Source organism: Vanessa tameamea, chromosome 28 (assembly GCF_037043105.1).
Source record: "Vanessa tameamea isolate UH-Manoa-2023 chromosome 28, ilVanTame1 primary haplotype, whole genome shotgun sequence".
Classification (NCBI taxonomy): Eukaryota; Metazoa; Arthropoda; class Insecta; order Lepidoptera; family Nymphalidae; genus Vanessa; species Vanessa tameamea.
The window spans coordinates 3496623-3511841 of record NC_087336.1 but is presented as its reverse complement, the minus strand read 5'-3'; the positions used below and the strand labels follow the sequence as shown (position 1 = coordinate 3511841).

The 15219-nt window shown below is 31.7% G+C and overlaps 1 protein-coding gene and 1 non-coding gene across 3 annotated transcripts in view; both read right to left on the bottom strand.

Moving 5' to 3' along the window:
• LOC113391816 (isochorismatase domain-containing protein 1-like) overlaps window positions 1-15219 on the bottom strand; it is a 456430-nt gene that overhangs the window by 213047 nt on the left and 228164 nt on the right. The gene's annotated exons all lie outside the window — the stretch shown is intronic.
• On the bottom strand, window positions 11694-11800 carry LOC113391937 (U6 spliceosomal RNA). Its single transcript, XR_003368364.2, has one exon. It is a non-coding gene; the product is annotated as a U6 spliceosomal RNA (small nuclear RNA).

Genomic DNA, 15219 nt, shown 5'->3' with positions numbered 1-15219 from the left:
TTTTCTCGAATACTAATAATAACAACTTTAGTTTATATGCGAAGCGATTATTATTCGTTTTTCAAAATAATATGTCCGTTCACTGATGTATTTAACAAAGATCAAAATTGTCTTTTAAACAACATTCAAATGAACATTTTAGAAGATATCGTCGTTTCCAAAGTAAATACAACGAAAAAATATTACGCGTAATGGTTGGTCGGATAACAGGCTGTAATAAACCATAAAATGTTCACCTTGGCTTTTAAACTTATCCAAATATCAAAAACAATAAGCCGTTGACTCTATAGAACAGTTATTCGTACTAATTTATGACATCATTGGCGAAATAAACTGTGCCTTATTGCAACAAAAAAAAGCCAGAAAAAGAAAAAAAATTATGACATATTTATATTAAATTAAGAGGCACGTATTAAAAAATTTTTTTTATTTTTTTATTAATAAATTGCACCTATTTTAAATTAAGCGGATCACGAATTAGAAATAATATATGGATTAATTTTTCCATAAAAAATATGCGTATACATCGATCGCTTCGGAATTCTTTCAAATTATAATCTTGTTAAGCTGAATGTATTAGCAGAAGGCTTTAGTTTACTGTTTATATCAAAGTCCTCGTAAGAATCTAACTGATTCGGGTTATATTAAAAGAACAAGCTACCCATCTGCCCACGAGTACAATAAGGGTAAATATATATAGTAAATAGACATAAAAAGAAAATATTTTGTTTCTTTCCCGCTAGTGAAGTTGAAATTCACGGCTTTTCTATAATAATTAATAATATGCATGTATTATACGTATAAACCTTCCTCTTGAATCGCTCTGTTTATTAATGAAAACCGTATTAAAATCCGTTGCGTTGTTTAAAATATCCTAAGCGTAAATACGACGGAGAGCGACTTCGTTTTATACCATGCAGAGATGAAAGTTTTATCAAATTCGGTGTATTATTTTAAAATATATTTTAACAACTTGTTTTTTTTTTTTAATTAGTATTTTAACTTGTCGTTTATTTTACAATATTACTTATGAGTAAGCCAGTGTAATCGCACATTTGAAATGTCTATCCTATCAGTAGATTGATTCCAATAATATCAACGCTGGACCATCTCGAATAATTAATGTTATTTATTGACGGATACGGAAAAAAGGGGGCATTCTGAATGTCGAATTTGGAAGTGAATCAAAATGTAATAGTTTTAATTATAAATAAAGATACATTAATCAAGTAACTGTTTTTAGTGCGTAAATCGCGTTGAATATGTAAATCTTAGGCTGGTTAATATACTTCAGACTCTAAGGACTTGGGTACTTATAGTTCTTACACTGTCAATGTATCTGTGATTATGACCACCTATCTCCGGGTAAATACCAGACTGCCTAATCAATAAGCCTAGAAATAAATAAATTAAAAAGCGCTAAATCGTTTAACGATTCCTGAATTCAACGTTATCAAATCACATTTTTACAAATAGCAAGACAAATAAATCACACGCCGCCATTAAAATAACATTAGCAGTCTGTCATCTCAATGTAAATAAAATTTATTATACGCTATACGTCATATTTCGAGCCATGAAAAATTACCATAGAAACACCAATTTACCACGACCCATACTCCCCTTAAAACGTCTTAACAAGTCTATAAAAAACTGGACATGAATAGACCAAGTTATCTTGGGCATATCCCAGCATAATGCCAGTTCAATTTGAATTGAGAAACGTATATCTGTCTCGTTTTCTCACGTATTAAGTATTGTAATAGACAGTGAGGGGCGGTTAAAGAGGGTCGCATTGCATATCATTATAACATGTCAGTAGGAAATGATGGAATGTTGCCATCTCTGTTTTTTATGGTTTCAAAATGTGGGTGTAAGTGAGACGGATAGCTAATTTTAAATGTTTGTACTATGAAAATATCTACGCGCATGGATTTCGAATTTCATTAAAATATAACTTTATCTCTCTTTTTGTTTTATTTAAGGCGTTAACATTATTTTTGCCTTTTCGATTTTTATTGTTAATGTAATTCAAATAGGTCAAAGGTCAAATTGAAGATAATTAGGTAGTTAAACTACGGATAATTAGCACTTAATAGTTATGCATCATTAATATTTGCATATTTTAATTAATTATATTTCAATACTTATATAAACATTTCTCATATTTATTGATTTTCAAGGAAATCATAGATGTTTTATAATATAACAACTATTAATACAAAATTTCGAGCATATCTAACTAGACTGTTCCGACGTTGCTTGGTGGATACACGAGGCAGTTTTATTTCTACCAAAAAAAGGCTACTTGACCTCAACGTTTTCCTTCACTACCCGTCGGACTTTTCCGACTTAAATCTTCACTTCAGACGTTTTTCAACCGGACCATCTACCACGGACCATTCGGCGGTAAATAATTAATGTACAACTTATTGAAACAAAGACTAATTTACAACACGAAGCATAATTAATGAGGTTAGAAAACAGAAGAAAATGAATAATAACTACAAATATATTGTAAGTTTGTTCGTAGACAATTGCGAGTTTCGTTTTTGTTTTTTTTTTTTCATAAATAATGAGAGGGAAAATATCTACCACGAAAATATACTTGGTACAGGGTATAATATGATCTGACGACTTAGTTCGGTTTATTCCATTGGAAGTAGGAAATAAGATAAACAAATGCTAGATTCATTTAAGTATTTCATGCGATTTGTTAATAAATCAACTATATTGTGCACCACTGAGAGTTTATGATTGATATATCTTTATTTTGAATACAAAACCATTACACTAAACTACTAATTTCCACTTCAGTTATATTTCCAAAATTCCGATAACGGTTTCGTCGACGTTCAAAACGCCATTTTTTCGCAGATCCATTGTGAATATCATAGATTAATCGATCACTCGATCAATGAATTTGCGTCAACTTGCTGTCAAATGGTGTTTATTTGGCTTTTCTCCTGATATGGTTGGAATATAGTATATGTAGGTATCTACTGGCGTAACTACGTAAGTCCGTTGTCAACATGTCACGAGTCGCACAAGTGATCTAAACGCAGATAATACTCGCCTAGTTTATTTTCAAGGTCAAATCTAAAATATAATCATGGTTTCCAAATCTTAGACGAACAGGTTTCCTACAAACATTATAGGTGTTATTTTACTCGGTGGTAGGGCTTCGTATGAACCCCTCCGTGTAGGTACCGCTCATCACGTATTATACAATAAAACAGCAATGGTATTGTTGTGTTACGGTTTATAGGATGAGTAAACCAGGTAGTTGGCGTAAGAGATCACCTTAGTTCCCAAGTTTAGGGATATAAGGGCAGTGGTGATTACCGTTCGTGTATTGCCCATTTTCCGGCTACATATTAATATATGTTATTAAAATAACATATATACCTACTATATATACGGACAAGTGCTTAGCGCCGTGCCTTATGTCGCAAATTTATATTCATTAGCACAAAGATTGGCGGAATTTATCAATATAGATTTCATTAAAAGTATTTTTTTTACTCCGGAAAAATATCTCTATTTGAAACTAAATAAGAAAAAAAAAATATCAGGATTACATTATTATTAAACGTTAAGCTACAAACGATAGAGTAATCTATCTGATAACATTCGTTTACATTTAAAAGTTATTATACTAATTCACAGTTACTATAATATACCGAATTTACAACAAATTAAATTTATGATATCTAATAATTAAAAAAATATATTAGGCATTTTGGTCGCACACCTTTGCCTAAACAAAAAAATCAAACATTAAACAACGCTGCTAACAACACGGTGACATTTATTTCACAAGCATTGTTAACCGAAAATTAGAGTCTACGTAACAATACCATTTATGAATACATTCTTAATAATGAGAAAAAACATAATTCGAAACCTACAGAACTAAATTTGAAAACCGCAACCGCTTAAAATGATTGCAAGAATGAATCGAAATTCCGGTTTTTGAACGAAAAATGAACTTCTCATATGTGAAGACGAATGTGGTGTTCAAGAATTTACAATTTATTACGTCAATAGTCTAAATTTAAAGTGAAACTGCGAAGCGCTGCTACTCATATAATAATACTAGCCAGCCGACCCGAATTCGCACGAATAAAATAAGAGTAACTAGATTATATCATAAAATACTAGTACCCACTTATTATATACTCTACCGCCAAACAGTAATACTTAGTATTGTTCCGGTTTGGAGGGTGGGTGAGCCAGTGTAAACGGTACAACGGCACAATAACTTAGTTCCCAAGGTTGGTGTTGCATTGGAGATGTAAGAAATGATTAAAATTTCTTACGGCGATAATCTCTATGGTACCATCAGGTAACTCATTGCACCATCCGCTCACCCTTGTAATAAAACTTCAACAATCATCATAATATTTCGGCAAATTTAAACAAAATCCTAATAAATTATACAACTAAACCTTCCTCGTGAATCTCTTCATCCATTGGTGAAAACCGTAGAGAAATCAGTTTCCTTTTTTCGTGTTTCGTTTTCCTTCATTAAAGGCTCATATAAACACATTAATGTTTTACTATTTATAAAATAGAGATTGTATAAACTTAAATGCTATTTACGCAAATTACTATTCAGTTTAAGGAGACCAGATAGCTCATCTTAGCTAAATCTAGCAACACTGATCTTAAGCGCGAGCGAACTGCTAAGGAACCCCAGATGGTGAGCGACGGTCGTCGAGATCAAGCCATTTGCAAATGGCGAAGGGGATGATATCAGTGTACACCACAGTAGACTATTATTAGTCAGAACCTGGCAGTAACCTGGCAAATAATAAATTCTAGGCAGAAGAAGAAGAACACATGCCTCATCGTTGAAATCACTTGAGTGTAGAAAGATCAATTTATATGTATATAGTTTTGTTATTCTTATTATTATTTAAGAAAAAATGCTCGACGTGTTTTGAGATAACATTTTTCATCATCACTGAATGGAAGAGTTGAAATGATATCACAGAAGACGCCGGTCAGGATATTCTGTAACAAGAAACTCAAATGATATGACAAGAAACTCAAATGATATGACAAGAAACTAATATGACAATTATAATATACGATACACGTATAAAAATGGCGTATCACCGCCCGACTTACACGGTTGTCAATATTTCACGAGTGAGATACGAATTGATTTCTTACAGAATCGAAATACTGGTTTAATTATAATATAAGTACACATTATACAGGGGTATTAAATGTTAAAGTAATTTTGGGATGTTTTCACAGTTAAAAAGATCAAAAGATTAATTGGAATTAATCTTTGAGTAAGCGAATTGTAGATAATCAAATATAATCAAAATATACTTTATTCAAGTGGCCCCTTGCGTGTAATTTGGAATCGTAAATTTTCAGGATTAAATTAAATGAAGTTTAATTAGCTACCTTAGTTTGGAATGTAGATTCTACTGAGATGAACCGGCAAGAAAAACAGTAGCTACGCTTTACCAATAACCAGTTACATAGATTATTAAATACAATTATTTAGTTTTTAGTTACTTATCATATATATCAAATCTGTATCGTATGAAAATATATAATTTTATTTATTTACCTATTTATTAATTTTTACGTGAAAACTCTTCGACTTTCAAGTCCTGCCTTGGTCATTTTCAATCCGAATATGCGAAAAACAAAAGTGTTCTGTAAACGAATTTCGGAAGTGGACATCATTTACGTTGTGTTATTATGAAACTGCATTGTCACTTTAGGTATAATTATCCTTCAATGCTATTTGGTAAGAAACAAAGAGTTAGGTATATTGATTTTTATTATTAGGTAAAGTTTTTTAATGAGTATTATTCAATTAATAAAGTGACACAAAATGCGTGTCTATAAATAAAAAATTGCAAAAAAAAATTACATCTATTAATATTACATGTGAATTTATATTTTATTGGAATTTAAATTAACAACATAATAACATAAATAATAATTTCGGAAATGGCAAGGACGCAAAGTCATTACAATTTAAAAAAAAAATTAGTAAATAATTTGATATTTTTTTAATTAAATTAATTTCATTCGAATATCCTCTCCACTTTCATAATCAATTTTACCCCCCACACTACCACCATTTTACCTTTTTATGGTAACGTAACATATCATTCTATCTTTTTATGTACGTACAATTTGTATACAGTCTACATTGAGGACCTCAATACGTATATACAAATTAAAATTTGAAATAACTTATCTACAAAACACGGCGTTGGACGATGACGAGCCAGAAGTATTTTCCCTGTGAAAAGAAAATTTAACCAGCTTTCCTATAAAAAGAGAAGACTACTCCAAGATAAAAATGTTTCAGCTGTGAAGGGACCAAAGATACAGTTTGAATAAGATAATATTGCTTATTATGACAGGTCCAGTTTAGCCTCAGACATACTTAATATTTTTTTCATATATTTTATTTACATATAAACATTTTAAATAAGTGTTAATTCAAATATAACACAAGCGAAATCGTGGTTAAAAAATAGTCATTTATAAATATGAGGAGTTGAGTACCTACTAACATTTCGAAAACAGTGAAATCACCCTGAATTCACGGAACAAAAATATTTTAGCAGTATGAATACATTTAGATAGGATATTATTGAAACGGGTTCCGTATTATTTATTTATTTTTTTGTACATATTTTTCGTTAAAAGCAGTGATGGTGAAGTGGTTAGAGCGAAAAATTGTAGTTTCGAAATCGGGCGAGTATCACTTTTTTTTAAATTATATTCACCTAGGCGGTCAGCTGGGCATCTGACGTTAAAGAGTCACCACCGCCTTTGACATTGACACAGTCAGGAACATCAACTATTTCTTACGTAACCTTGGCAGCTAAGATTCTATGTCCCTTGTGCCTTCCACTAGCTCCCGTGAGGGACGTTCAAACCGAAACCCAACAATACTAAATACTAGAATATTTGATGGGGGGTAACCAGGTGGAACAAAACCGAACCAACAAATAAGATTATATAGTTTAAATCACTTTCGCATTGCGATACTAAAAACTAAGGGAGCTTAATTATGGAATATAAAGGCTGAAGATCTACCACACGATAATTGAAACGAGACACGATTATATAATAAACAATACATAAACGGCAATGACTTTTACTAATATATATTAATTACAATATAACCTATACTCTGATGAAGACTGCTCGAATAAATTAAACTGTATAAACGCTTATTTCTTTTAAAACGTTTTTTTTTATCGTCAACTAATTTGACGTTCAATTGTTTTACCCTAAAACAAAAGTGAGTCTGTTTCTGAGTTTTATGGAACCCTAAAACGAACAAGTAATATAAATCCGCTCTTCATTTGACTGCGAGCGCATTTATAATACTTTGAAACAAAACTAGAAGGAATGTAGTATTGAGACGAAAAAGGGCTCAAAGGAAAATCTGACAGGAAAATGGTGGAAAATTTATTGTTATAGATGTTTACTTTTTCATATACATATATTTCCGTTTCAAATGATGTTACAAAAATATATTTGATCACGTCGGTTGAACTAAAAATGATCTTCGAACAACTGAATAGATTTTCTTTAATCATAGTTTCAAAACAAAAGAACTAAATGAAAATGTGTTTATCAGTTAAGGAGATACTATCCAACTATCCACTATCTAACTGCGCAGTATTATAGCGCTCATTATTCCATAGTTGACTATCGACGAGAGCTAAAAAACCCCCAACGTGCTTTCAGAGGCACGAGATTGTTACAGTCTACTCTAGCAAATTTTTTTGGAAGTGAAAATCTTCACAGTCCTCCTGCTGTGGTCCGCTCACGGTTAGGTAGAGCTCTCGTCAGGGGGTTGCTGCCATCTCCACCTCGGGGCATTTTGAATCTAGCCACTATACCAATAAGGAAGTTGATAAAATAATAATAATCTTGTAGAATGATCACCTGAAAAATATTTACTCAATGTATATTTAAAATTGAACATATACTTTTGTGTATAGTGTATGTTTACACGTGTGTTATCAAACGTACATTTAAGAAATTTTCAATTCAATTTCACCTTGAACTACTACGAAGATTTGTAAAATTTTCAGACATTGCTTCGTTTTATAGAAAACTATTTGAGTAATTATTATGAGCTAAGAGAGAGGAGCCTTTTGAGGAGAAGCTTTATAACTTATTCCAATATGCTGCTCCAATGCAGATTTGACACATGTGGTAGAATTTTATGGAAGATAGACACATGCAGGTTTCCTCGCGATGTTTTCATTCACAGCCGAGCACGAGATTAATTATTAACAAAAATTAAGCACATGAAAATTCAGTGGTATTTGCCTACAATGGATGCAAACTTTAACGAAGCTATAACAAAGCTTGAAAAAGCTTAAAAAGCAAAGAGGCTTGAGCCCAACAGTAACATTTCTCTATTCTAATATTATAAATGCGAAAGAAACTATGTCTGCCTTTTGATAATTTTTTTTGTTCCTTAAATTTACAACCCAATAAGCAATTCGCGGTCGAAAAGCTAGTGCTTAATAAATAAATAAATTATGTTATGTCACTGGATAATTATAAATAACGATACTTTTTTGTAATCAATTTATCAAGATTGTAAACTGAAAAAAAAAAGCATTTAGAATATCTGGTATTCTCAATTGGTATACAGATTATATCGGGAGTTTTATCTATAAGCCAGGAATCCCATACCCCTCTTACAATGGAAGGGATGTATATTCCAGCTAAAACAAAAAAGTATTCTAACCTCAATCGAATAATATTAGATTTACAATATCAGTTTTAGGACGGTTTAAGCCAAATCGATAGATTGATCTTCAATCAGTGTCTCAATAATAATACTGAACTTACACCATTTTTAAACTACAGACAACTGTCAATTCTGTTCAACCGAAACGTCATGCCTCTAATATATGCTGATCCGAAATCTTGTGTTACAAACATGGTCGTATCTATCAAAACTTGATCGACATATTTCAGCAGCAACGATTTCGTCTATTTAACTCACTGCAGCTTCTTGCTTCGAAGTGAATAATCTTTGATAAGATACTAGGTATGTTTGTTTGTACAAGTCGACCTGATAAAAGTTATTGGATTTTCCTATCTAAAAAAATCTCAGCATAAAGCTCGGTGTCTGGAAGTTGGTGTGTGTGCGGAAAGCTCGCAAAGCTCTGATCCTGTACCCGAAACCGGTCAGAAGATAGCTTAGTTTGTTCTTGAATTTGTTAAATGAGTTTACAATTTATTAATAAAGCAATAAAACATTGGACGTATTAACAATAAGACGCGTCCTTTCGTACTGTTGAGAATTGTATTCGCTTTGAATTTTGTATTCGATTTGGTTACTTCACTATAATTACCCGAGTGCTCCAGTGCATATAATTTAAGCTTGAGGATATTTTAATATTTTTGATAAATATAAACGAATTTAATATTAAATATTTTTAACTTTGCCGCTTCTTAAAGAAGGCATATTATTCGATACAAGATACAGATGATGAAAAAGCGTGGAATTAAATACTCGTTGACTTCCAGGCAGGATATATTACATACATATATAATTGTATTTAACAAAAATGACTGAATTTTTAAATGTTGAAAAAGAGTAACTACTGAGTTTCTTGTCGGCTCTTCCGAATTCACATTCCGAACCGGTGGTAGCTTCACTTAATATAGTTTGTTAAATGACGATTCAAAAGCGCTTGTAAAAGCCTACTTGAATAAAGTATATTTTGATTTTGTTGATGAACAAGCTCTTAAAGAAACCAAGCCCTAGCAACGTGTTATTACATAATAAATAGTACATTGATGTAATTTAATTTGTTAACATTTAAAAAACTCATTAAATTAATGTATCAAATGATTCACTATCAGAATTTTCACGTACACCCATTTCCTCAACAAACGCCCGCCCCCGTCGGTCGCCATGGCAACGGGGCGTACATAGGGAGGAGTACAGTCACCAATTATATAAAAGAATTTGTTTTGTTGAATACATATTGAACTTGTTTTGACTCTGTTTGAAAATGAAAACCTTATGAGTAAACTAATATTATTTGAACATAGATTTATTTTAGTTTTAGTTGAAATAAACTGAGAAAAACTTCGATAGAGCTATCTTTGATCTGCATACTGATTTTGAACTATTACGCCATTTTTAAACATTCGATGCAATGTGTTCCTAAAAATATGGTGATCCGGAATCTTGAGTAGAAATCGAATTTAAAGTAAGTATTTAAGTAACTATTAGATACAGCCTTCGTGGGGAAGAGAGTACTCAATCTATACATATAATAAATTGGAGTGTCTGTTTGTAATATTAAAATATCCGCGTTTTATGTATGTCTACATGCTACATATACCAATATGACATTTTCTACAATTTTTGTCTGCCTGTCTGTGTATCTGTTTGTTCCGGCTAATCTCTGGAACGGCTGGACCGATTTCGATGGGACTTTCACTGGCACATAGCCGATGTAATAAGGAATAAATTAGGCTACTTTTATAATAAAGTCACTGCAATGTCCAAATACTGTCCAGTACCGCGCGCAGCCCTCGCGCCGTTGTCACGTCGGGGTCCCACCAACTATTTAATATCACAAAAGCTGCCTAATACAGAACTAAAAAGTGCTAGTAAAATATATGAATTGAACAATAACATTTTTGTTAAATTCAAACGCGCACGAAGTCGCTGGCACGGCTAGTTCTATAATAAAATCCCGCCATTCACAATAACTTATCAAAAATGTACATTAACAATATTCATATTTAAATGAGAGAAACATATACTTACCGTACAATACACTGATATTGTATGTGAATTAGTATACATACTAAGGACCTTCAAATATTTAACATGTTGAGTAATTAAATACTTTTTTACTTATATGAATTAATTAAGTCTGAGTGTGTTATAACTTATGGAATTTAGTCAATAATTTATATTATTTATGTACGAAAACATTTTAAGGCTTATGTTAAACCACTTAGATGTCTGGAAATTGCACAATAGAACGATATTTAAGCCGTTTTCTACCTCGCACAACCACTCTGTGGAACCAACTTTCACCGGCAGTTATGCTTAACCGACTTTGGAACCTTCAAGATGAGAGCCTTCACGAACCATAAAGACTGACAGTGCAGATTACCATGGGCGGTGGTGACCACTTACCATCAGGTGGCCCATTTGCTCGTCCGCCTACCGATATCATAAATATATATATATATATATCAGCGGCTCAGTTTCCACTTTCCACGTCTAATGTATCTAAATTCGAGTAATGTCGAAAATCGATTGCCAGTGCTACGCTACTGTGACGCTTATATCCTTTGAATTTTATAATTATTAAAGTCAATATTGCATATCACATTTGACGTTCGGTTTTGTTCTTATAGCACAGCTCTGCTAGTCATTTTCAACCCTATAGACACATATATAGTCGTCTACCTTTGGTAAATAATTAAAATTACTGTTTATTGATCGACAAAACTCAGTTTGTAAACCTGAGAAAAATCGGCGAAAGAATGTCCGAAGAAATATATACTTTCGATTTAATTTTGCTTGCATTGATTACATTAAACATTTCAACCTCAATTCTCAAATGTAATTAATTCAAAATTAATTAGATAATCAAACTATTAATTAATATATTTTTCTTTCGTAAAATTAACCTCCAAATAATATGGAACGCTTCACGATTTTGCGTGTCATCCTTACGCAGGGGCCATGCTAATCTTCTCTGTATCCTTCCAATTTTAGTATATGTACTGCCGAAGCGAGTACACTTGTTAAATTTGTATCTTGATTGAGTAGTGCTGGTGGCCCTACTGGCCTTTACAGCGTCACCGAACGTTGGGGCGAGTGTTAAAACTCTGCCTTAAGGTGAACCCTTTTGGGCTCGAGAGTGACATTCGTCCTGAGGGTGTCTCCTATGAGATCGCACCTCGGCTCAGGACGTAGTCGGTGGGGTACTTGTTAAACCAAAACGTTTATACTTATAGTTAAGCGATGTAAAAAAGTTGATAGCGCGATTTAGAATTCTCAAACAAAACAAAGTATATACGTCGAAGATATCTACCTACTACTTTTCTAATATGCATACTTGTATGTACTTTTTATTTATTTGTTAATTTTAATTGCCTTGATTAATTATGAGAACAAAAAAATATAATGATACATAATACTAGTAACAATCAGACGAGCAGGTTTCGTCAAGGTGTTTTGTTTCACCGACGATCACGAGATGAATTATAATTCCCTAATTACAGAACAGATTAAGCACGCGAAATCTTAGTGCTACTCGCGAAGATTGGAATTCGCGACCATAAATTAAGTCTACCCACTGGCAACTCGACTCTTTTTTAAAAATACGACCATTTTAATATCCTTAGTCATAATACAAAAGAAAAAAAAAGAAAAAGAGCTTGATAAAACTATTCTACAACGAAAAAAAAAAAAAAAAATATAAATGAATATAAATATTTATTAAAAAGAATGTCGTTACCGCATTTAAATTATAATTTGCACGAATCATAAAAAAACATAATTTTTATGCCACAAAAATTATCGCGAGACAATCGTATTACGAACTATAATCGAATAGCTATGACACGACAGATGGCATAATTAACTTGTGGTCGTAACAATAGTAACAGGAAACAAAGATGGCGGTTGAAATTTGAAACAATGGCCTGAAACAAAGGGCACTCGAGCACAGAACACTCGAGCGATTCGAGTGCTCGAGCTAGAGCACTCGTGTGTACTCGAGCAATTTGACGGTTTCATCGATGTTAGGAGAATGTTTTTAAAATAGATTTCGAAAATGGAAACAATTCTTTTTTAAGGATTATATTTTATGACGTCGGGAGGATGATATTTGAATCTTTTTACAACTTTTAATAAATATACGAATTAAAACTATAGTTTTCTAAAAAACTGATTATAAAAAAAAAAAATTGGTAAATTATTTTTAATGAATATTATAAATAAAGTTAAAATTCGACTATATTTAAATTTTGCGTTCTAAAATTAAATTTTAGAACAAACATCGCATGTCACATGTAGTCTGCGACAAAAAAAAGACCGGGAAGTCGAAAAAAAGCCGGAAAGATTCGACGACGTCCGAACAAAACATAATTACACGCAAACATACAAAAACTTTCAGAATTATAGTTCCAAATTATATATGGCGCAGTCACAATGTGTAATTTTGGATTTTTCAAACCTCGTGCGTGTCATTTAGACCCGAATTTCGGCAAAAAATCCCCAAGAAACAATTAGGCGGTGGACTTTTGAGTTTTTTTATATGTATGCACCCTAATAATATAGTCTATGTTAACTGAAAATTAGGTATAAAGGGTTTCGAGGGCATCTTTTATATCAGTTTAATGATTATATTAAAATCGTTAAATGTCTTTCGTAATATAAAACCTTTTCCCATTTTTATTTATTTTGAATTTGGATTTATAATTAGTTTCGTCGCTTGTTTTTTTCTTTTTATTATGAATAACATTTTCAAAAATCGAATCATTAGCTTTCAATAGTAAAATTTCATTCATCAATTGATTAACTACATACCACTGACAGCCGGCGGGCAAATTACAATAGTTGGAAGATGAAGTCGCTTGTTAAAGTCGTTTTTTATCTTTTATTTTTAATCTGTCGATTTTTTTATGTAAAAATATCTTTATGTCATAAAAATCAAAGACGTTGAACCTAATTGGTTGAAAATAAACAACTGTAAGTTTATTTCCTTCAATAGTCGAAATGGTGCAATGAAGCACGTGGATTAGATTAATTCTAAGTGTCCGGCTTAAGTCCGGATTTGCAATGAGTTTTCATATGATCGGCGCCGCGCTTTCAAACTTTCTATTAAAAGACGAGAAAGATTTTGTCCAGCAGTACAACACTATATATTATTAACATTATTGATTGGTATCCACACATTTAGTCTAGTCATCTCCAGAAGTACCTATAGCATTTTTAAGACAGGTAACACTCAAATAAATATCGGTTTAATATCGGAATCCTCGACGTTCTAATTTTGAAATCGTAAATTTTTACAATACAAGTATTTTGTTTTTTAAATTTTAATTTACAATTCGAATCAAGTTTGAAACTGTTTATTTATTTAATACGCTTGCATTGTTTATGACATATTCAATACAAAAAAAAAGTTATAAATATAATACTTAGTTATAAGTACTTAAACATATCCACTTGTTTCGTTGCATTGTGCATTGCATTGTGATATTCCCATACAGACGTAACATAACACACTATCGAACAAGACTTTCAACCGTTAAAGTTATAAATAAATCATTTTTAAATCATGTGAATCGACTTCAGTCATGACGGCAATAACAACGGCGCAAGACGAATTGCACCATTGCGATACAAAAAAAAAAACATAGCAATTTTTTATTGATTCCACTGAGACTTCAGACCAAGACCTCGGACCTTACAGCCTTACAATTCAGTCATAAACCAACGAGACAGTTTTATTACTAAATTAAAAAAGAAAAACTCCATCGTGATTTATACATAATTTAAATAATATATATATTATTTATAAATATGTAATTATATTTATAAATGTGTTGTGTTAGAGGTATTTTTTGTTTTACCTTTTTAATTATAATTTAATCGTTATAATATATTTCCTTTCTCAATTTATTTTTAATCATATTATATAATCATACGATTTACTTCGTCTTAAAAAATATACTACTACTTTTAAAGGGTAAGTGTTTATTTAGCACCTAACCCGTTGATAATTCTAAAAAATAAAAAAAGAATGTCACTAAATGCTACCCCACACGTCACAGATAAAAAAAAACTACAATGGTGTAATTAAATTATCCTAAATAGCCCCTGTGAATGAGACTCCAGTGATTACATACGACAATGTGTCCCACGAGACGCAGTGATATGTACTAAGCCTATTATGATGAGAGGGAATTTGGATCAGCTGGACGCCGCAGGGGCACGAATGTTGCACTATTAAAAAAAAAATCTTAACATTATTTTTAGTGTAAATAATTTAAAGAGTTATTTAATCATGAATTAGGTTTGTAATTAAATAAAAAGCGTAAAGATTTACATGCAAAATAAATAATAATATAATTCAAATCTCGGTAGTATCTAAATACCAAAACTGTGTTAGTTTTATTACAATTAAATTATGTAAAATGGCGTTTTTA